General features: G+C 51.0%; 1 long non-coding RNA gene across 1 annotated transcript; it reads right to left on the bottom strand.

Annotated features, from left to right (window-relative positions):
* Positions 1 to 472: 472 nt before the first annotated feature.
* LOC116438673 lies at positions 473 to 23610 on the bottom strand. Its single transcript, XR_004237872.1, has 3 exons — positions 23202 to 23610; positions 11343 to 11345; positions 473 to 487 (listed from the first exon to the last, which is right to left on the bottom strand). It is a non-coding gene; the product is annotated as an uncharacterized LOC116438673 (long non-coding RNA).
* Positions 23611 to 23842: the final 232 nt, after the last annotated feature.

A 23842-nucleotide genomic window follows, 5' to 3' on the forward strand; every position in this document is an offset into this window, starting at 1 on the left:
CTCTCCCCCCTTCCCCCACCGCAAATGCCTCTGCCACCCTGGCAGGCACCGGCACACCCGCTCTCTCCCCTCCCAGCTGCATCTTGCGCAATCCCTGCTGATGCTCCTCCTCTCCCTGCACCCCCTCCCCCCCCCACGGGGTCTTGCGCAATCCCTATCTCCTCCGCTCCTGCCCTAAAGCCCACCGCTCCCCCACACCCTCTTACAGCCCATCCCGACTCCACACAGAATTGCGAAACTGGCACTACCTGCAACCCGACCTCCCCCCAAATGACCTGCTGCTGTACAACCTCTCCACCCCCATGCTGCCACAACAGACCCCCTTCCCACCCCTCAAACCACCCCCAACACCCCGCTATCCCTGCCCTGGCTAAAGGAAAGTCAGCATTTCAAAAATGCCGCACTACGCCCCCTGTATCCCGGCCCCGCCCTGCCACAGCTTATCCCTTCTGTTCAGATTACACTAGCAGCAGCTCTGACTCTGAATCTGAGGACTGATGGGCACAGACACGCAGGGAAGCGAACCGGGAGGGAGATTGGGAGTTAGCCCAGAAAATTTCAGCCTTTCCAGTCCTTATAGGGAAAGGGAGGAAGGGTGGTCCAACTGCAAAAACATGGGAACCTATCCCATACAAAGAAGTCAAAGAGCTTAGCAAGGCAGCAAAAGACCATGGGAGAGGGTCACATTTCTTTAGAAGCTTATTGGAAGCCACTTTCTCTGCCTATACATTAGTACCACATGATATTAAAAACATTATTAACTGCATCCTTTCCCCTGCCGAATATATGTTATGGGAAAGGCATTGGAAAAGACATTTAAAAACACTGTCTGACACTTATGCTAAAGATGCAAATCAGACAGATTGGACAATAGAACAACTGGCTGGAGAAGGTGACCTCCAAAAACCCCTAGATCAAGCTACAACCTTACCTGAAGTAGCATTACAAGACATAGCTCTTGCAGCTAAGACATCGCTGCTCCTTACTCCTGATGATTCTGTTCCTACACAATATTTCTCTAACATCAAACAGTCAGCAAATGAAAGCTTCGTTCAGTTTGTTGATCGTTTAAAAGCTAGCTTAGAGAAACAGATAGAAAGTCCAGATGGACGAAAGGAACTTTTGGGCAAACTTGCCATGGTAAATGCTAACGAACAATGTAAGAATATCTTGAGGGCCCTACCCATGGACACAGAACCCACAATAGAACAAATGATAGAGACCTGTACTAGACGCACATCTGCAGAAAACACAGTAACCCAAGCAGTTGTCAAAGGCATCACAGAGGTTTCTGGTGCGTTTGCTGCAGCAGTCTCTAAGGAGAATGCCCGCTGTTTCTATTGTGGCGAACTTGGACACTTTATAAAGGACTGCCCACAAAGGTCACCCACCCAGGACCATCGTGCCGCCTACCAAAGGCACCAGAGACAGCAACAGCACCAGCAGCGTCCAAAAAACTTCTATCGGAGCGCAGTGTCAAGGCCCTACGCCCAGACAACAAATCAAAGGCCATACTACCCCGCCCCAGCTGCGAACTCCACATCGGATCACCAAGAGCAGACAAACTGGACCTCACCCAGCACCATCATCCCAGGCAATCCCAGAACACATGAGAAGGATCCAACACACGGAGTGCTACCGATGGGAACCAGACGCCAACTGGTAACATCACTGCCAATTAACTTTGTTGACAAGCGTTTTTATCGTATTCCCACAGGAAAGTATAGACCGTAGAACGGCCCATGGGACATTCTTACCCTAAGTGGTACCCTCCATGGTCCAGAACAACTCTTTGTGTTACCTGAGATACAAACAGTGCACCCTGGACAAGAGATTCTTGTCCAGCTTTGCTGCACGGACACACCTTTCTTTCTTCCACAGGGAACACCGATTGCTCAAGCTTTTTTACTTCCACAGAACCGCCCAGAACAGCTCCCTCTCAATCCTACAGCAATGTGGATAGAGATTGTGGGCTCAAACAAACCGACCATCAAGTGCAGCTTGTTCTGTAAAGGAGAGAGGGTCTAGCGCCCAGGGATGCTGGACACCGGAGCAGACGTGACCATCATCGCCCGCTCCAAGTGGCCAGGGAATTGGGAACTGGAGCCAGTGGCAGGTATGATCTCCGGGATTGGTGGAGTTGCAGTATCCATGAGAAGCAAATGAAATGTTGTCATTGAAGGACCTGAAGGCAAGATAGCGACCACTCGACCATTCGTGGTAAGAGCCCCCATCACCCTATGGGGCAGACACCGTCTATCCCAGTGGGGTGCCACCCTTACCATTCCCAGCCAGGATTTCTGACTGGGGCCCCTGAGAAACGCGCGCTGCCATCTACTCCCCTGCTCACCTGGAAGACTGACAACCCAAAATGGGTAAGACAGTGGCCCCTTGAAGAAGAAAAACTCCGCGCGTTGGAAGCCCTGGTAGAAGAGCAACTTGCGAAAGGTCGTATCACCGAGACCACCCGCCCTTGGAATTCCCCTGTCTTTGTACTGAAAAAGCCCGGCAAGGACAAATGGAGACTACTCCAGGACCTACGAAAGATTAATGAGGTCATTGAAGACATGGGCCCCCTCCAACCCGGCCTGCCATCACCATCGATGCTGCCCCGAGACTGGCTGCTTGCCATCATAGACATTAAAGACTGTTTCTTTAACATCCCGCTCCATCCCCAGGACGCACCACGGTTCGCCTTCTCCATCCCCTCTCTTAACGAACAAGCCCCACTCAGAAGATACCATTGGCTCGTCCTTCCACAAGGCATGAAGAACAGCCCGACCATCTGCCAGTGGTACGTCGCCCACATTCTGTCCCCCATCAGGAGCCTATTACCAGAAGCAATCATTTACCACTATATGGATGACATACTAATCTGTGCATCAGAAAAAACTTATTTGGACAGAACTCTTAAAAAGACAATTGAAGCCATAGAAGAAGCAGGGTTCGAGATTCGTGAGGACAAAGTGCAGCACTCCAGCTCATGGACTTACCTCGGCCTCCAGATCCGTGAGAGAACCATTGTACCCCAGCAACTCGCCATCAAAGAGGACCTCAAAACCCTAAGGGACTTACACAGCCTGTGTGGATCCATAAATTGGATACGCACCCTACTGGGATTCACAACAGAAGACCTCACTCCCCTCTTCAACCTCCTCCGCGGCAGCAGAGACTTGGACTCTCCACGTGCCCTCACACCTGAAGCCCGAGATACCATCACTGAAGTTCAAGAAGCCCTGTCTTCACGCCAAGCCCATCGCGTTGAACCCAGCCTGCCTATCCATTTTGCAGTTTTGGGTAAAGCTCCCTGTTTACACGGACTGATCTTCCAATGGGACCCTCAACTCCGAGACCCTTTGCTGATACTTGAATGGGTCTTCACAAGCCATCAACCTACAAAGACATTAACCGCCTTCCAAGAGGTAATGGCACATTTAATAAAAAAGGCCAGAACTCGTCTCTGCTCTCTTGCGGGGTGTGAGTTCACATGCATATACTTGCCATTGACCACTGGAGATCTGAAGCAGTTGCTCCAGACCAATGAGAGCCTCCAGTTTGCCCTAGATAGCTACACAGGCCAAATTTCCATTCACATGCCAAAACATAGATTTTTCTACCATGATGCAGCTTTTAAATTGATTCCAAAATTAATCCAAAGTAGAAAACCTCTCAAAGCTCTAACTGTCTTTACAGATGGGTCTGGCTCGTCCCATCGGTCTGTCATGACTTGGAGGCAACCCAATACCCAAAAATGGGAATCTGATATCCAAATAGTAGAGGGATCTCCACAGATTGCTGAGTTAGCAGCTGTTGTCAGAGCCTTTGAGAAGTTTAAAGATGAACCTTTTAATTTGGTCACAGATTCAGCTTATGTCGCTGGCATAGCTATGAGGGCTGAACATGCTTTTCTAAAGGAGGTCTCCAACCAAAAATTATACCAATTGGTTTCTACATTAATTCATTTAATCTCGCACAGAAAACAGCCTTACTACATTACGCATGTGAGGTCACACACTGACCTCCCTGGTCCCATTGCCGAAGGGAACAGGAGAGCAGATGCACTGGCCATGCCAGCAGAGACTGCAAACGTCCCTGACATCTTTGCCCAGGCAAAGTTGTCACATGCATTTTTTCACCAAAACATTCCTGCCCTCCTCAGAATGTTCAAGCTTTCAAAAGATCAAGCAAAAGCTATCATTGCAACATGCCCAAACTGCCAGAACTACCGAATACCATCTATGGGTACCGGAGTCAACCCCCGTGGTCTGAACAGCTGCCAATTGTGGCAAACTGATGTAACCCACTTCCCATCCTTTGGGAGATCCAAGTATGTACATGTGTCAGTTGACACATTTTCTGGGGCAGTGTTTGCATCAGCCCATGCAGGGGAAAATGCCATCCACATCATCAAGCATTTTCTCCTTGCCTTCACCACCCTGGGAGTCCCTGAAGAAATCAAAACAGATAGTGGGCCTGCCTACACCTCTCACAAGTTAAAAGATTTCTTCAACCAGTGAGGAATAAAACACAAGACAGGGATACCTAGCAATCTCACAGGACAATCGTAGAAAGGACCCACCAAACCCTCAAAAGAGTCCTCAACCAGCAATGGAGAGAAACAGAAATCTTGTTTCCTGTTGAAATGTTGGAAAAGTCCGTGGACTGCGGCAGTGGGAGAAATGCAGACCAGCCAATATGGTTGATAAAAGCAAGCTCCATTTATTAGCAATCCAGAGGCACTTATATAGTATATCAGCTTGTTAACTCTTACGTGGCTTAAATCTATCAAAGCGCATTTCTGCTTCTACATAATTAGACTACACTGGCCAGCTTCTACTAGTTATGTTATGATTAAAGAATTCAGAGTTCACCCTCCCTTCTCCTGGTCAGCACATCTTATCTGCACAGCTGCACCTCTTCAAAACTCCCTTTTTGTTTCTCTGGCCTATTTCTCACACAGGTGCTTTCTCATGCAGGCAGTTTCTCACACTAACCTTTGCTTGCAGGCCTTTTGCTTGTACAGTTCTTTTATTGATCCCATAATTCTATCAATGACCCATGCCCCTGATCCTCTAACCATTCTTTAATATTGAAAGACTCTGTAAGGCTCTCCATGTCATTAACTTCCTAAATGGTACATCATCAGAGCCTGACCCTCCAATACTCCGCCATTTCTCAAATTCAACCCAACCTAACCTCACAGAGAAGCCACCAGTGCTGGTAAAGGACCCTGAATCACACTAGGTCTCTGGGCCTTTCCAATTCATTACCTGGGGGAGAGGCTACGCCTGTGTCCAGCTACCATCTGGCCCGAAGTGGTTCCCGGGAAAAAGTATAAAACCATACTTATGCCCTACAAACACTGCTTCCACAAACACCAACAAGAATGTTCCTGAGTCAAATACAGGACCTCCCCAAAACCAGACCAGCTCTGCATGGAGACGAAAACGTCACCGGATGCCCACCAACCAGGAAAAAGATCGTCCCACCACACGGCAGCAGATGAAACAGAAAACTGAACAAGAAGCTACAGCAAAAAGTCAAGCCGTAGGCCAGACACAGCCTGAAAAAACTGATCCTTAGTTTATATGTTATCACCCCTTGTTACGCCAAAATATCCCCTTCTCTCAATCCATGTCAAACCTCCCTAAACCCCAAAACTTCCCCTCTCACCACAAAGCTAACAAATCTCGCTTATATTCCCTCTCAGAAGCCCCATCCCTGCCCAAAGATGAAACTTATCTACATTGATGCTGTCCTCACTGCTGCCTCGATGACCTAAAAGTAGATAATGACCTTTTTGGACGATGGGGAATAACAGGATAGATTGCATCTTTGCTTAAGGGAGCTTAGTGGGTATTCATTGTAATTATTACTGTGTTACTTATGTTCTCTTGCCTCCAACGTTGCTGCAGAAAGGCTGCTGGGAATGCCTTTTTAAAAAATACAGAAGGGGGAGTTGTGGGGTATGCCCAGCCCCTGCCCTGGAGGGATCTCTGCTGAGATAAGAGATTTTGCAATTGCCCAGCAGGACTCGCTGGAAAGGCAACCACTTCTTTGGTCACGGCGAGAAAAGACAGACCCACAATCTTTTGGGAGACACTACGCAGATTTCTTCATAACCCATTGGCCTGTACCCATCCCAGATCCTCTGTAATCCATTGGTCCTTTACTGATCCCCTGTATCCCTATAAAAGCAAGCCCTATGGGCCCCTGTGGCTCAGAGAGGGTTCTCGTCCCTGGCTCTCCCCTTTGCCGGAGGGGACCTACAGTAAAGCTACCTCTGTGCGGAACCAGCCACACGAACCTCTCTCGTCTCTCTCTCTGGTCTGGCTTGGCCTGGAGGCTGCTCTGCAGAGCTGAGCTGGAATCACAAGCTGATAATCACTAAAGAGCTGACAGTCTCTGCAAGGGCCCCTCTGCCAGCAGCTGAGGGAAGACACCGGGCCTCGGGAAGGCAATTCCTTTCAGGACCATCTCCCCGGACCGGTCACCTCTTCCTGGGTCAGAGCCGCTGACCCCATCACCAGCTGTAATAATGAGTCTCTCTGCAGTTCCCTGGAAGCCCCTTCAGATCCTGCAAGGTGCTGTGAGGTCTCCACACAACCTTCTCTTCCCCAGGCTCAACAGCCCCTCAGCTTTCTCAGCCTGTCTTGGTAGGGGAGGTGCTCCCATTATCAACTTTGTGTCCCCTCTGGACTTGCTCCACCAGTTCCGTGTTCTTCTTCCGTAGGGGGGCCCAGACCTGTGTGCAGGACTCCAGGTGGGGTCTCACAAGAGCAGAGGAGAGGGGGAGAATCCTCTCCCTTGGCCTGCTGGCCACGCTCCTTTGCATGCAGCCCAGGGCTCTGTTGGTTTTGGGGCTGGCAGCGCTCATGGCCAGCTCACCCATCACTCCCAGGTCCTTCTCCAGTGCCCAGCCTGTCGCTGTGTCTGGCATTGCTGCCTCCCAGGTGCAGGACCCTGCCTTTGGCTTTGCTGAACTTCATGAGGCTTGCCTGGGCCCAGCCCTGCAACCTCTCCGGGTGCCTCTGGGTCCATCCCTTCCCCCACCACAAAGCTCAGGATCGCCAGGGAACTGGCTGGGGATGTCTCCATCCCACTGTCCACGGTGCCCACAGAGCTGTGGGACAGCATTGGCCCCCGCACCAAGCCCTGAGGGACCCCACTGGGAGCGTCCTCCACAGGGACGAGGAGCCGCTGACCACAACTCTCTGCATGCGGGCATCCAGCCAGGCTTTTATTGCACCGAGTGGTCTGTCCATCCCATCCAGGTCTCTCCAAGTCAGAGGCAGGGATGTCATGGGGGACAGTGCCCAACGCTTTCCCTAAGTCCGGGCAGACGAGGTCCGATGCTCTGCCCCATCCACCAACACTGCAGCCCCGGCATTGAAGGTACCAGATTTGTAAAGTGAATGCCAGGGAGCAGCCCCAGAGTCCTCCAAGGCAGGTACCCGAGGTGATTTTTCTCTTTTGAAGGAAAATGCAATCCCTGGAATCCATCTGGAGCTTCCTCAAGCATTGCCTGGAGTCTCGGTCTCTGATTTGGGGACCTGAAATCCAGGGTTGGAGCCCCAGATTCTTCCAGGGATGAAGACAGAAAGGATATTGTGCTTTTACAGGAAATTGTATCCTCCTGGATGAACTGAAGACTCCTCCCAGGCATCTCCTGGAGTATATTCACATCTCCTCTAAAGAGCTGAGAACCCAGGCTGCAGCTCCAGACTCCTCCAAGGCAGGTACCCAGGATGATTTTTCTATTTTCATGGCTCCTGCATCTTCCAGGATCTGCCTGAGACTCCTCCCAGGCATCTCCCCTAGCCTTGACCTCTGATTTTGGTGTCTGAAATCCAGGTATGACACCCAGATTCCCCCAGGGCAGCTTCTAAGCTGATTTCACCCTTTTGGTGACCAAGGGAGAATCCTCCTGGCATCTCCCAGAGTCTTTTCATCTCTGAGTTTGGCACTTGATATCCCGGGTAGCAGCCCCAGACTGCTCCAAGGCAGGTACCTGGGGTGATTGTTCTCTATTTGTGGAACCTGCATCTTCCAGGATCTACCTAAGACTCCTCCCAGGCATCTCTGGGAGTCTTTTCACGTCTCCAGGAAGGAGCTCAGATCTGCAGTAGTGGTCCCAGACAGCTCCAGGGAAGCAGTCAAAAATTATTTTTCTCTTTTGAAGGAAAATGCTGAGACCCTTCTCAGCATTTCCTGGAGTCTTGGTCTCTCATTTAGGGACCTGAAATCCCAGGTAGCAGCCCTAGGCTCCTCCAGGGAAGGTGCCCAATATGCTTTTTTGCTTTGACGTGAAATTGTATCCTCCTGGATTCACCCAAGACTCCTCCCAGGTATCTCCTGGAGCCTTTTCACATCTCCTCTAAGGAGCTGAGGTCCCAGGTAAGAAGCCCCAGACCTTTCCAGGAGAGCAGCTTCACATGATTTTTCCCCTATTGTGAGAAACTGTATCCTCCTGGATTCAGCTGAGATCCTTCCCAGGATTCTTCTGGAGTATTTTGATCTCTTATTTTGGCACCTGAGTTGATAACCACAGGCCCACAGTCTTCCAGGGAAGGTTTCCAATATGTTTCTTCTACTTTGGAGTTACATTTTTTCTCTGGAATCCACCTGAGACTCCTCCCACGTATGTCCCAGAGTCTTCACACCTCCTGGAGGAAGCTGAGATCCCAGGAAGCAGCTTTTGCTCATTTGGAAGTATTTCTCTTCCAGAATGCACTGAAGACTCCTCCAGCCACCTGCCAGAGTCTTTTCCTCTCTGGTTTAGGCACTTGATATCTCAGGTGGCAGCCCCAGACTGCTCCAAGGCAGGTACCAGAGGTGATTTTTCTCTTTTGGTGAAAACTGGATCTTCTGTGATCTACCTGACATTGTTCCAAGGAACCTCCCAGAGTCTTGACCTCCCATTTCAGGATGACAAAAATGTCCAGCAGCCCCAGATTGCTCCAGGGAAGCTGACCTTGATCCATTTTTGCTTTTGCAGTGAACCTGCATCTTCCAGGATGTCCCTGAGACTCCTCCCAGGCATCTCCTGCAGTCTGTGACACACAGAGCTCTGAGGAGCTGAGATCCCGGGTAGCAGCCCCAGAGGGCTCCAGGGAAGCTGCCCGAGGGGATTTTGTGCTGGGAAAGAGGGAGCTGTGCAGGCCTGGAGGAGCCCAGGGGCAGCCGCTCTGTGCTGCCTGAGGAGCAGCTGAATGTGCCTCCTCTTGTGCCGGGGCTGCGTCTTTGTGCCCCGCTGGGCACGCTGAGGAGCAGCTGAATGTGCCTCTGGCTGCAGGCTCTGTGTGCGGGCTGCTGCTGGACACAGAGGCCGCCTTGGCCTCCTGGTGCGGGGCGGGCGCAGGGCTGGGCAGTGCCCCTGGTGCTGCCGAGCGCCGGGCAGGGCTGGCTGGGGCTGTGGCACTGGCCGAGCTGCCCAGCTGCAAGGGCCGGCCAGGACAGCAGCTGCCCCACTGCGGCCCTTGTCCCCGCCAGGGCCCCCAGGCCAGGCTGCGATGGCTCCCGCTGCTGCTGGAGCTGCGGGGCTGCGGGGCCAGGGTGGCCCATCCCTCTCCCCATGGAGGGACGAGGCCTGGCCCTGGCTGCCCTGAGGCTGCCGCTGCTGCAGCTGTGGCCAGACCAGGAGGAAGAAGAGGAGGAGGAAGAGGAGGCGGTGTGGGATGGAGGCGCTGTCTTGGCCCAGTGCTGCGGAGCCCTGGCACCGTCCCAGCAGCGGCCTCTCCCTCCCGGCCCGGCCCTCAGCTGGTGCCGCCCTTGGGGCGCTGGGCCTTGGGCTTCCTCTTCTCCAGGGGCATCTCCTGCCTCCCGCCCTCCCAGAGTGTCCCGGGGAGCTGCTGCCTCCTGAGCCAGGGGCTCTGCTCTGCTGCCCCAGGCACCCTGGGGCTCCTGAAACACCCCACGGGCAGCGCGGGGCCCAGAGGGTCACAATGTCCCCTTGCTTCCATGGGGCCTCACAGTGTCACAGTGCTCCCTGCGCACCCTGAGGCCCCACTTCAGCCAGCCCAGGCCATTGCCACGCTTCCAGTCACTCCCAGCATGATCCCAATGACTCCCAGTCTCTCTCAGTATATCCCAGTTGCCCCCAGCATGCTGCCAGTCACTCCCACTTCCTCACAGTTGCTTCCAGCATGATTCCAGTTGCCCACAGCCACTCTCAGTCACCCTCAGTGCAGTTGCCGTTGCTCCCACTACCTTCCAGTTGCCCCCAACATGGTTCAAATTGTCCTCAGCGTGCTCCTAGTCACTCCCAATATGATCCCAGTCCACCTCAGTGTGGTCCCAGTTGCCTCCAGCAAGGTTCAAGTTGCTCCCAGTTTCTCCCAATGTGATCCCAGTTGCACCTTGCATAGTCCATGTTACTACCAGTATGATCTCAGTTACCTTCAGTGGAGACACAGTCACTCCCAGTTGCTCCCAGTTGCCCTCAACATAGTCCCAGTTGTTCCCAGTGTTGTCCCCTCCAATATTGTTACAGACACTCCCAGTATATTCCAGTTGCTCCCAGCATGCTCATTTCCAGTCACCCCCATTGCCCCAGCATGGTTCCAGACATCCCCAGGATGATCTCGTTCATTCCCAGTATATCCCAGTTGCCTCCAGCACGCACCCGTCATTCCCAGTTGCTCCCAGTAGCTCCCAGTAGCCCTCAGTGCAGTCCCAGTGGCTCCCAGTATTTCCATGTCCGTGCTCCCTGTGCTGCTCCCAGCCCTGATCCGTGGGGATGGGAATGTCCCGCTCCCTTCCCGGGGCAGGCTCACACCTGAGCCAGGTGTGCAGGGCAGGACCTTGCCCTGAGCCCAAGCCCTGTCCCCCCTGCAGGATCTGCTTCCCATCGGCCTCTTCCTCCTGCGGCCCCAAGCCCAGCTCGGTGCTGAACGAAGGGCGCTGGGCCGGGGTCATCCCCCAGCAGGGGCTGCGCACCCCCTCTGCCCCCTCCCCAAATTCCCTCCCGGGGCAGCAGGGGTTGGCTCAGGAGCCCTGTGGGCAGGGAAAAAGGGGTGACACCGGGATGGGGGGGTCACACACGCTCTGGGGGGACACACACAGCCCCTGGGGACCCCCCCTCACCTTCTCCTGCAGTGCCAGGAGGATGAACCCCAGCATGGAGCCCCCAACTCCCGGCAGCATCTTGGGGGGTGGGGTCTGGTGGCAGCTTTGAGGGTCTGGGGGGAGGTCACAGCTGCCCTAAAAGCCCCTCCCAGCCCCACAGCCACTCCTGGACACCTCAGACCACCCCACAGCTCCTGGCCAGGATCTCCCCAACCACTCCCGGCAATATAAATGGCCCCAAGAGCCACCGAAACCCCTTCCCATCTCCCCAAGACCCGCTCTAAATTCTCTCTAAGCCACACAGCCCAGCCAACATCCCAAAACTCCATCACAGACTCCCCAAAAAGCCCCCCAAACCCCTTCCCAGCACCACAAATGCCCCCAAGAGCCACAAAAGCCCCTCCCAGGAGCCACTAAAACCCCTCCCAGCCCCCATGGCACCGACCAGGACAGGTTGGTGGACAGGAACATCCCCACCCGGGAGCAGCTTGGGCACTTCAGCAGCGATTTGGGCACTTTGTGGGGGACACCCTGGATGGGCAGACCCAGGGCAGGGACTGGGACAGACAACCGGAATTCCTGGAGAACAGACGGGCTCAGGTGGAAACATTCTGCCAGAACCATTAGGAGATCATTGTTCCATCTGGCTGGTTGGGTGGCACCACAACACCAAATCTTCCCCAAAAATCCTGTGAAGCAACCCCAAATTCACCTCCAAATCCCAGTAAAATGGTGCATCTTTAGATCTCTTTGTTAAAATTCATGTTTTACCCTAATTTTAGGTATTTTGACAGGATGAAGAAGGAAATAATTTAAGTTGGAAAAGACCTCCAGGGTCATTCAGCGTTGCTTGATATCACCAGAAGAAACAATTGGACAGAGCAGGTGAGATTTTTTGGCCTGTAAAGTCAACAAAAACAACCTTCCCAATGAATTTCCAATGTCAATCTGAGTCCCGATGGATGCTCCTGCCCCTGCGTTCACCCAGGTACATACAGGGACCCAGGAGGACGTGGAGTGCACCAGCCAGGAGTCTTCCCAATGTGGATCACAGGGAATGTGGGTCACCAGGGCTCTTCCCAGCGTGGGTCTTCTGCTGGGGGATGAAGCTGGAGCAGAGGACTAAGTTCTTCCTGCGCTCGGGGCACTCGCAGGGCTTCCTGTACCGGTGCCTCCGTTGGTGCTTGGTCACCTTAGACCTGCCTGAGAAGCTCTTCCCACACTTGAGACACTCATTGGCCTCTCCCCGGTGTGGATGTGCTGGTGCCTGATGAGGTGGGAGTTGTGCTTGAAGCCCTTCCCACAGTCAGGGCAGCCAAGGGGCCTCTCCTCCATGTGCATCCACTGGCGCAGGAGGAGATGGGACCTGCTCTGAAACCTCTTCCCATATTTGGGACACTCGTAGGGCCTCTCCCCAGTGTGGATCTTCTGGTGGGAGGTCAGGTTGGAGCTCTGTCTGAAGCTCTGCCCACATTTGGGACACTCACAGGGCCATTCCCCAGTGTGGATCCTCTGGTGGGTGGCCAGGCCAGAGCTGTTTCTGAAGCGCTTCCCACATTCCCCACACACATAGGGCCTCTCTCCAGTATGGATCTGTCTTGGTTTGAAAGACAGGTGTCTGCTAAGGAAGGCAGGAGCCTCCCTTGGAATGGCAAATGTGACCCCCTTTCCCTCTGAGTTATTATAATTTTGAAATCAAGGGGCTTTTAGGCAAAGATGTGGAAAACAGGAATAACAGTTCTTTACTATTATATATCTATATGTGTATAACCAGTCAAACAAAACAACAACAACTCTGGCAGTAACAGCAATCCCAAACCCAGTCCCAGCCTTCTCGGCTGTCGGGCCCTTTCCCCTCGGGTGCAGTTCCGCTCGCAGCCGGCAGGGGCGCTGGCGGCTCCCGGTGAGCAGGGCAGGTGCGATGGTTCCCCCGCGGCTGCAGGGGGCGCTCCGGAGCGAGCTCGGGGAGCACGCGGCACCGGTGCCCTGGGATCCCGGGAAGGGATGGAACAAAGGCTTCACAAACCCCTGGGCAGCCGATCCCGGTGTCCGGCTGGACCCTTGGGAACAGCACGCTGGAATGGCAGACTGGAACAGCAGGGAGGAGCACAAATCCCAGGTAGCAGACGAGATGTATCCAAATGGGGAACGGGAAACCCCCCGGAGGTCTGGGCAGGCAGGGTGAGCAGGGCTACAACGTAGAAAAGGCTAGAAGCAATGGCGGGGCAGGGCAGCCACAGCCCGGCTCCCAGCGGGGCAGGGAAGGTGGGCTTTGGGATCCTGGGGCTTCTCCAGCAGAAGGAAAAGCAGCCAAAGAAAGCAGCTTCCCTCTCGGTCCAAATGCCTGAGACTGACTGCCCACACACCCAGGTGAAACAAAAGGAGTGGCCAGCTCTTTTGTTTTTCTGAAGTACCCAGCCATTTGTTCCCCAGCAACATGTATAGGGAAAATTCCTTTAGCACAAAAAAAACCAAACCAGGAGAGCTCCTAAAACCCCAACAGGATCATCTGGTGATGGATCAGGCGGGATCTCCAGTGGAAGCTCTTCCCACATTCCTCGCACTTGTGGGGCTTCTCCCCAGCGTGAAGCTGCTCATGGACCACCAGGTCCGAACCCTGCCTTCCCGACACAGGGTGGGTCTTTCCTCCTCACAGTTCCCTGGGCTGTGTTTGCAGCCCCTCCTCCTGTGGGATCTCCAGGGCTTTTCCTCCCCATTGGATTCCTGCACCATGGAGCTTCTCAAAACAGCCTCTTCCACCAGGTTCTGCCGCAGGGATTTGTCCTCCCTGGGCTCCATCCTCAGCTCCTTGTCTGGGGGAGGAAGGACAAGGAGAGGATGGCATTTGCCTGCGTGCCACAGGGAAGGGGAAGGAGATCCCCCCAGTCTGTGCCCGGCAGGACGGCGTTGGCACCGGGGTTGTCCTGCAGCCGGGGGCGATGCTGGGCTGGGAGATGGAGCAGGAGAGAGGGGGAAACGGGCAGGGACTTCCACCTCACCCACCTGGGTGTCCTGTGGCATCTTCCTCTTCCTCACAGCCTCCTCCTCCATCTGGCCGAGGTTTGGGAATGAGAAATCCTGGTGTGGAGGGAAAATAAAGGTGTGAGTGTGTTGGCTTAGGGGTTCCTCCTGCCCAAGTCCTTCTCTAGAAGTCACCGGGCGTTTCATGACTGTAAAATCCTCTCAAACACCGTGCTGGTTTTAACTGGCATGAGAAATGAACCCCACTGATCTGCCCCAAGAGAGATTAAGGTGGGAGTTACAATTCACCAAAGAGATAACAAGAAATACCATGATACAGCTGTAACCCACAAAGGCTGAGTATAACCAGGCACCCTGGGACAAGAGCAGAACAGTGCTGGTTAGTTCCTGTGCCGAGCACCACCTGGTCCCGCCGCATGCAAAGCAAAAGGAAAGAAAAGAAGGTCGGCCAGAATACAACAAGAAAGATAAGAAACTTAAAAGGAAAATGCAAGTTATAATCAGGAGGCATGGGCTATAACTAAGGATAACAAGCTTATAGTACCTTCTTATTTGTTGTGGTCACTGGTGCAGAAAGAACATGAGGAAACACATTGGGGAATGGATGCTTTGTCCAATTATTTGAAAGATAGGATTATGGCTAGGAGATTGCAAGGTGCAGTAACTCGCTAGTGTGGTCTTTGCCTCCAAACTAATCCTAAGAATATTCCAAAACCTAAAGTTGGACAAATTGGGAAAGGCTGTGGACCTGGGCAACAATGGAATTACCCAGGAAAGGGGGGTATTGATACTTATTGGTGTTAACAGACACCTTTTCAGGATGGCCAGAAGCCTTTCCTACTAGGACAGCTAAAGCACGAGAGGTGACCAAAGCACTGTTGCAAGAAATAATACCCCGCTTTGGAGTTCCAGCCACTATGTCTTCAGATAGAGGACCACATTTTATTTCAAAAATTGTACAACAAATCAGTCACCACCTGGGAATAGATTGGGAGTTACATACACCATATAACCTTCAGTGTAATGGCCAGGTAGAAAAGATGAACCATTTAATTAAGCAACAAATTATAAGATTGGGACAAGAAGCAAATTTGCCTTGTCCCCAGGCCCTCCCACTGGCATTAGCGTGAATTTGAACAAAACCCAGAACAAAGGAAAAGTTAAGTCCATTTGAAATTTTATATGGGAGGCCATATGCAATTCAAGAGGGAACTTCACCCATTCATCTGGGAGAAGAAACCCTGCACAGATATATGGTGGCCTTGAATAAACAACTTAGAAAAATTGAAAAATATGTGGCTGGGGCCCAAAGCAGAGAATTAGATGGGCCAGTACATGATGTACAACCTGGAGATTATGTGTATGTTAAGTCTTTTGCAGAGAAGACTTTGGAACCACAGTAGGAAGGACTGTTCCAGGTACTCCCCACCACCTTCACTGCAATCAAGATCAAAGAGCAGAAGGCCTGGATTCATCACTCCTGGGTGAAGAAAGCCCCTGAGGGACTTTGGGAGGTAACGCCCGGTGACAACAAACTGAAGCTGAAGCTGACCCGAAAAAGCAATTGATGAACTCAGTTATGATGGACATTTTGTGGAAAGTTGGGACTTTACTAATTATTCTTACAATCGTAACAAGAGTTAAAGCAGTACCACGCCAGTCCAACATGACTGACATATACCGATGCCAGGGGAAGGCATATGATCCTCACTCTCGGAAGGCTTTGAACAAAATGCTCAGAGTCACAAACACACGCCTGTGGGAAGGAAGGGGTGTTTGGGGATGTATATATGCATTCATGCAGGATGGGTTTCATGAGGCTTACCATCCACCCATGAAACCTATCCGATTCAGCCCTGAATGCTGTGACAAATGCTTGAGCAAGTGTCCAGAGTTCAGACTCAAAATAGAGGGGTGTGCAACAAAAGCATATGACATTGATTTTAATATCACCCAAGTATGTACTGGACATTATAAAGACCAAAATAAAGTGACCCCACCAGTATTACAGAAAGTGAAAACAACAATTCAGGGAAAAGGAAAAAAGTCCATGGCCCCCCAAATCAGCAAAATTGGACCACATGCGATCAAAAGGACAGGGGTTCAAAGATTATTGACTAGCCCAAAATGGTCTTTGAAAGGAGTAGAAATGGGGATGCAGGTAAACGGATCCGCCATCCGGCCAGAATGCACCCCATTTCTCAAAAACCCTTTAATAGATTGGAAGACTTGTCTCCAAAACCGTATGCCTCGTAATTTTAAAACAAAGAGAGATCTTACCGGACTATTAGGAACAGGATTAGGAGTTTTAAATACAATGGATTCAGAAGTGCTAATGAACAAATTGACCACAGTAGGGAGTGTTTAATTAAATTGCAGCAACCATTGCAATTCTCTTTACTGGCCCTAGGTGATAACCATTGGAAACTGTCCAAAATATTACCAGATTGGGAGAATACAGAAGAACAAGACCATGAATTGATGATTAATGCCCTAGGTATAGCCAGTAAAAATGTTTCTTTGGCTCTTGGATGTACTCAAGCACAACTGTGGATGCAGTCAGTGGCCGCCGTAGTCATTAGGGAAGGTGGAGAAGGAATATTCCCTGCTGAAATTAGAAAAATTGTCTGGGATAGTGCCTCTGAAATAGAGAGAGAGCTTCAATCTTGGTGGATTTTGGTCATTTTCACTTATGACCCCATAATGAGTGTGGTAACAGCCTTTGTTCTGACCGTACACAATGCCTCCATCACCATGATACATCCAATAGCCACTTTAGGACTAAATCATGAGGGAACCGTACTATATGCCTCTGAGCACAGAATGTGGGCACGAGAAATTAAAGGGCAGTGGCAAACCATTAACCTAGAGCCCTGTTCTATGAGGGAACAGTTAGGGTACATATGTGAAGGGATTTTAGAAGAAGATAAAGATTAGTTGTTTGGACACGGACCAAAGCATTTGCCATTTTGAGGTGCATTCAATTAACCAAACAACACGGCTGGCGTATACCAGACAAGGTTGCGTCTGCCTCAGGATGGCATGTCCCACCATAACAATAGACAATTGAATTGTAAATGAGACCCAATTTAATTTGTGTATTTGCAATTTTTAGAAAATTGAAGGATGCCATTTTCTTATCAGGCACCTGTAATATCACATCAGTATATAAAGGCAAGCATGATTACTGTCCAAGAAGTCTTGCCTGTGTGTATCGGAGTGAATCTGACCCTAGTGGCTCAGCTGCTAAAACATCAAGAGCTGAGACAAATTTTAGAGGAAGTCAAAGGCACTGGAAGGAAGACATTGATCATGGTGCATCATGATACAGAAACTATTAAAACGGTTTTTAAACTATTTGAAGGACATTTGTCTCATCATTGGTGGGATGTGCTTTTCGGATGGTCACCAACAGCAACTGGTATACTCAATGCCTTGATTCATCCTATTATTGTATTACTCATTTTAGTAAGTGCAAGTTGGATTTTATCCATGGTGAAGCTTGTTTGGTATTGGAAGATGCTGTGGAGAATAGCAGCCTTGACATCAATATCTGAAGTGTATGGTTTAGCCTTGAATGAGAAAAAGGCTGACCACGCCGCTTGGATAAATGAAGAAGAATCTGTGTACTGAGTAAAAGAATTTACTCACTGTTAAAAGAGAAGTGGGGAATGAAACATAGAGTTAAAAGAAATATAAAGATTTTAGTTATAGGTTAGCTGTGTTGAAATTAGTTAGAGTAGGAAGGAATTCGGGCCCAGCTAGAGTTAATTAAAATAGTTAAGAGAGCTGGACCTGAAACGGTTTTCAAGATGTTAGTAATTGATTACTGAATAACTGATGATCTGTCATTTGTATGTTTGCTTAGCTGTGCTTAGAACAAGGAATAGAAACGTTGATAAGTTGGTGTAGGGAACAAGGACAATTACCAATTTCCTCCCTCTGTGAGAACCTATTCAAAAGTCACGCAAGAGGAAACTTAGAGGTCACTAAAGTAATTAGGATTGTTAAAGTTCAGAAAGGCAAAATGGTCAAAATGAGGAAGATGAGCATACTTCATCTATCCGGGACCACTGACCCAATTCAAGACCACCAACTCAATTCAGAGCACACACTACACAGGCTTAAATGACATTTAAGCTGATTTCCATACGAAGCAGAGAATGGGAGGTGTTGAGGTTATGAATATGCATTTGTATTTTGGATATTCATAATTTTTGTAAATAAAAAGCTTTGTGTTTGCTTGGATCGGGGCCCTGCATCTTAGGGAGCTATTCAATGCAGTGCCCGGTGCTAAACAAAACATACACTTTCTAAACTGTTAGAGCGTTCTTGTCCGTCTCAGTTGGATATTGATATTAGATCGATATTAATGTTTTGGTAAATCATCAGTTTGCCGTTGGTCATTGCGGTGACTGCAGGAAAGGGGCACCCCACCATGGGGCATTTCTTGGTCAGCTCCAGACATAAAGAGTGGGAAACTGTCTGAGACTCGGGTTGTGGCCTCGAAGCCACCACTGTGGCTTTCAGGGATCTGCAGGGCGGCACGGCCCTGGCTGCGCCTGGGAGCGCTCACTTTGGAGGTGGTGTCAGATCTGATGGGGACAAGGGGTACCCTGTGGGGCTGGGGGTGGCCTTGAGAGTCTCCATGGCACTGAGGGGGAGCTCCATTGATGGGGGTTGGTGTCCTGGGCTGAGGGATTATAGGGGGTTGGGAGAGCTGTACCTGGCTAGGGGAATGCGTGGCAGGGAACAGCAGTGACCTCTCGGCCCAGTGTGTCCTCCAGAGCCACCGTTTCCACCCTGTCTCTTTCCCCATCCAAACAGTTCCTGTGCTTGCCTACATTTTTGGGAGTCTGTCTCCACGGCCATCATTTATCACCTGGGGACAGCTCCTCCTTTGGGACAGGAGGTGGGTGCCCCCCGGTGTCATCCCTCCCCCCTTCCCCAGCCATCACCCCAAAGGTGCTCAGGGCCTCTGGGGAATGGGCAAAGATTCATTGGGGACAGGGGCAGGAAGACCATGGGGGTGTCCCCAAACTGGGCACTGTGCGGGTCCCAGACGGGGACAGGACTCAGTGGGTGGGAGGAGCGGGGCTGGGCTGGGCTGTGCCCAGGCTGGGGGGATGTGTCCGAGGTTCCCCGAGCCCTGTGGTGTGGGGGTGCATTGGGGGCCCCTCTGTGGCCTGTGGGGGTGCAGGAACCCCCCACCCATGGCTGCTGTTGCTGCAGGTTCTGGGTGTCTCTGCTGTGCCGTGTGTCACAACAACTCCTCCAGCTGTCATTTCGTGTCACCGAGGGGCTGGATGCCACTTGCACGGCCCTGGGGACAAGAGGAGAAGACTGGGGACTGTCACTTCCGATGGAAGGAGAGAGAGTTCCACATTTTGACTGAGCCCCACGAGGGCCAGTACAAGGTGAGACCCCAAGCAGTGGAAGCTCAGCTCCCCATGGCAGGCACAGCCTGTGCTCCCAGGGGCATCAGTCACCCCACTGTCCCTGATGTCCCTGCTGTCCCCTCTGTCCCTGCCATCCCCATGTCCCTGCAGATCACCGTGAACCAACAGAAAGCGCCGTGCACAGTGGACAGTGGAAATATCCTATCCTTGGGCAGGGCTCTCAGGGTGTCAGGAGATGTCACCCTGGAGCTCTTGGAATGGAACCCACACGACTGGTGCTGGTATGGGTGGGGACCTGCAGGGGCTGGGGACCTCCAGCGGGACAGGGACCTCTAGGGATGGTTGTGGACCCCAGGAGGTTGAGGAGGTCCATGGACTGGAGATCCCCAGGGGCTCAGAGGACACACAGAGGTGGGGAACGGGGTGAGCGATGTCCCTGTGCCACGGCGGCCCTGTCCCCAGCTCCATGTGCCTCTGCTCCCCCTCACACATGGCTGCAGGTGTCAGGGACCCCTGGACAAGGTGGGAGACGTGTCAGAGTGGGAGGTAACTTGGAATAGCCCACGTGGGTTGTGGGGTGGGGGGCACAGGAGGGTCTGTGGGCAGGCGGGTGCCTGGGTACATGGGCCCCTGGTAGCACCGTGGCTGTTCCACCATGCCCGTGGTGCCCAGTCCCCAGCTGAGCCTTTGAGGGCACCTGTGGGGGACAGGGGTTACTCAGAATGTCTCATAGCACGGCCTGATGGAACACAGGAGACCATACTGAGGGTATGGAGCCCTGTAGGGTATGCCCAGCCTCTGCCCTTGAGGGAGACCAGCTGAAATAGGGAGGTTACACAACCTCCCAGCAAGATCCCCTTGGAAAAGGCAGCCACCTTTTCAGTTACGGCAAGAGAGGACACAGAGCCACGATCCTCTTGGAGAACCTATGCAGTTCCTTTGTAACCCATTGCCTTTTACCCTCTCACACCCACTCCAGTATCCCTATAAGATCAGGTTCTCTGTCCCTGTGCGATTAGAGAGAGCTTGTCCCTGGCCCCTGCTTCGCGGGGTGCAGACTGATAAAGCTGCCCCATGCGGAACTGCTATATGGGTCTCTTGTCTCTTCCCTCCTGGTCTGGCCTGGGGTTTCCCTCGCAGGACAAGAGCTGAAATCACTCCCGCTGAATCACTAAAGAGCTGATAGCCTGCTGAGACAGGCACCCCCTGTGAAGGCAGCCCAGTGGCTGAGGGATCACTGCAGATCTCTGAGGGACTGTTCGTTGTAGGATGCTCTCTCTGGAGCTGTCACGGCTTCCTGGGTCTGAGCCACAGACCCCATCCTGGCTGCTTCAGAGCCCCATTGATCCAAGGGTCTAGTGTGACAAAGAGGAGTCTCATGGAACCCAAGGGACCAGAGAAAGGCTATGGAACCTCATGGAACCATGGCTCCACTATGACACAACAGGGCCTAATGGAGCTCAGGAGACCACAGTGAGGTTATGGAACCTCGTGGCTTAAAATGACATAGCATGGCCTCACAGAACCCAGGATACCATAACCACTGTATAGAACCTTACGGAACCAAGGCTGCGGTGTGACAGAGCAGGTCCTTATGGAACCCAATAGTCCATAGTGAGGTTATGGAACCTCATGAAAAATGGGCTCCAGTAGGACACAACGGGTCATCATGGAACACAATAGTCCATGGTGAACCTCAAGGATCCAAGACTCTAAGGTGACACTGAGTGGTCTCATGAAACACAAGAGACAAAAGTGAGGTTCTGGAACCTCATGGAACCACAGCTCAAATGTCCCACAGCAGGGCCTCATGGAAAACAGGAGACCAGAGTGAGGTTTCAGAACCTCATGGAGCCAAGAGTCCAGTGTGACACAGAGGGCCGTCATTGAACCCAATAGTCCATAGTGAGGTTATGGAACTTCATGGAACCAAGGCTCTAAAGTGACACAGTGAGGTCTCATGGGACACAAGAGACAATAGTGAGGTTCTGGAATCTCAGGGAACTGCAGCTCAAATGTCTCACAGTAGGGCCTCATGGAATGCAGGAGACCATAGTGAGGTTACAGAATCTTATGGAACCAAGGCTCCAGTGAGACACAGCGGGGCCTAATTAAACACAGGAATCCACTGTGACTCTATGGAATCTCATGGAACCCAGGCTTCAAAGTGACACAGTGGGGCATCATGTAACCCAAGGGACCATTGTGAGGTATTGAAACCTCAGGGAACCAAGGCTCTGATGTGACACAGCAGGACCTAATGAAGCACAGGAGACCATAGTGTGGTCAAGGAACTTCATGGGACCATGGATTCAATATTACCCCACATGGTCTCATGGAACCCAAGAGACCATAGTGAGATATTGGAAACTAATGGAATAAAGGCTCCAGTGTGAGCGACACACTGTGACTCTATGGAATCTCATAGAACTTAGGTTCAAATGTGACACAGCGGTGCATCATGTAACCCAAGGGACAAGAGTGAAGTTATGGAACATCATGATACCAAGGCTCCAGTGTGACACAGTGTGGCCTAATGGAGCTCAGGAGACCATAATGAGGTTTTGAACCTCATGGAACCAAAGCTCTAAAGTGACGCAGTGTCGCTGTTGAGACGGGCACGACACATAAAGACCCCAGAACAGTTCCAGGCAAAAAACCATTTATTCTACGAAGTCAGTGTCATTTATACACTTTTGTATGTTTATCATTCATGTCACTTATCCATTGGTCACTTAACTACTACAACAGACTTATTGGCTATTATTTAACTATAATATACCATTATTGTTTCTATGAAGCATAAGCATCCTAAGCATTCTCAACATTCAGAAAAACACCAGGTGCAAGTTTGTTGCTGTTCTCTCTCTGTAGTGTTTAGATTTCTTGCTTCTGTTTCTCACAGGTACAAACAGATTGTGCTACCATCAATGTCGGAACCAGACAGGCTTGCTGACCTGCTGTTAATTCCCACATGTAGTGGTTTTGGTTCAAAATATTCATTACTTACTTATTTTCCTTCTGTGAGATAAGAATTAGGAGAAAAGCAAAGCAGGCACAAACCTTAAACAGTTGCAGTACAATGAAAGAGTTTTATTACTAACAGAATTAAAAGTAACGAGAAATAACAAGAAATTAAAGCAAAGTCTACCCCCCCCCCCCCCCCCCCCCTTTTCCAGCACTTCTCTCCTTTTACCCAACTTGCACAAAGGATAACAGAACATGGGATGTTAGTCAGTGTTGCAGTTCTTGAAAAGTCTCTCTCTTATGCTTAAGGAAAAAAGGGTTTTCTTCAGTTGCACGTGGTTCCCAAACTGCCACCAACAGCAGACCCACCTGGAAACAATCAATCTGCTGCGGTATAAAACATCTCGCCTATGAAAAATCTCACAGTTCCTTCACACTGCAAAACATGGGCCATCACTTGGGGTTATTAATCTTTTTAAGGATAAGTTATTTTGGCCTGCACACAAAGGCTTTCTTCGCCACAAGTCTCTAAAAGCCTCTCACTGCTTCTATATAGCCTGGCATAGGCACTCTTCACAATCTTCACAGGCCTCACGATGAATTCTCCATCCCCCCGTGTACTTCAAATGGATTAAAGAGACAAAAAGTTTGTGGTATTACAGTTTCTTACCACAGCATGCAAGAAGTTTTTTTAAGCTACATGCGAGAATGGCAGCACCGCCCTCTTTTCTCCCATCGCCATTTTCAGCTTCGTCTCACATGACTCACTTTCTCTTTCTCTCTGACTCATGTTGAAGAGTGTTCTTGTTCAGGCTTTATGGTAGAGAAAGCCTCGCTCCCTCTGTGCTACTGGCTGTGTGGTGTCTGTAGGAGCTTGGGTGGGTTGGACAGTTGGGACGGATGGAGACGAGAGATCTCTGAAGTCAGATCTTGGAACATGCGGTTTATTGCAAAGGGCGTGGGTACAGGGGCACTGCTTAGAGCTGCCAGCCGCAGCTCGGAGCAGGCCCAAGAGAGCAAGAGTGTAAAAGTAAGAGCAAGTAGGTAAGAGCGGAGTAAGAGTGAGCAAAGAGGAAGTAAGTAAGGGGGTAGTAAGTAAGGGGAGAGAGGCAGAAGTCCTCGTTACAATACAATAAATCATCTTCTGTACTGAATATTCTAATTTTCACTAGCCAATCTAGTACAAGATACAAATCCTATAGCATTTACATACAGCCTATAAAAACTATTATATTACCATAGAGTGTTACATTTTAACTCCTAAAAACTACTCTTTGGACCCCTTCTGCTGAGCTAGTAGGGTCTGCTCTGACCCTTGGACCTGCCTGCAAGCAGAGGGTATTGTTCCATCAAGACGGGATTACCTTCAGTCGGCCATACCATTGTTTTCCAGTTGTTCAGTAACTAAGACTTGGTATCTCAAAAGG

Source organism: Corvus moneduloides, unplaced genomic scaffold (genome assembly GCF_009650955.1).
Source record: "Corvus moneduloides isolate bCorMon1 unplaced genomic scaffold, bCorMon1.pri SUPER_scaffold_79_arrow_ctg1, whole genome shotgun sequence".
NCBI classification, from domain to species: domain Eukaryota; kingdom Metazoa; phylum Chordata; class Aves; order Passeriformes; family Corvidae; genus Corvus; species Corvus moneduloides.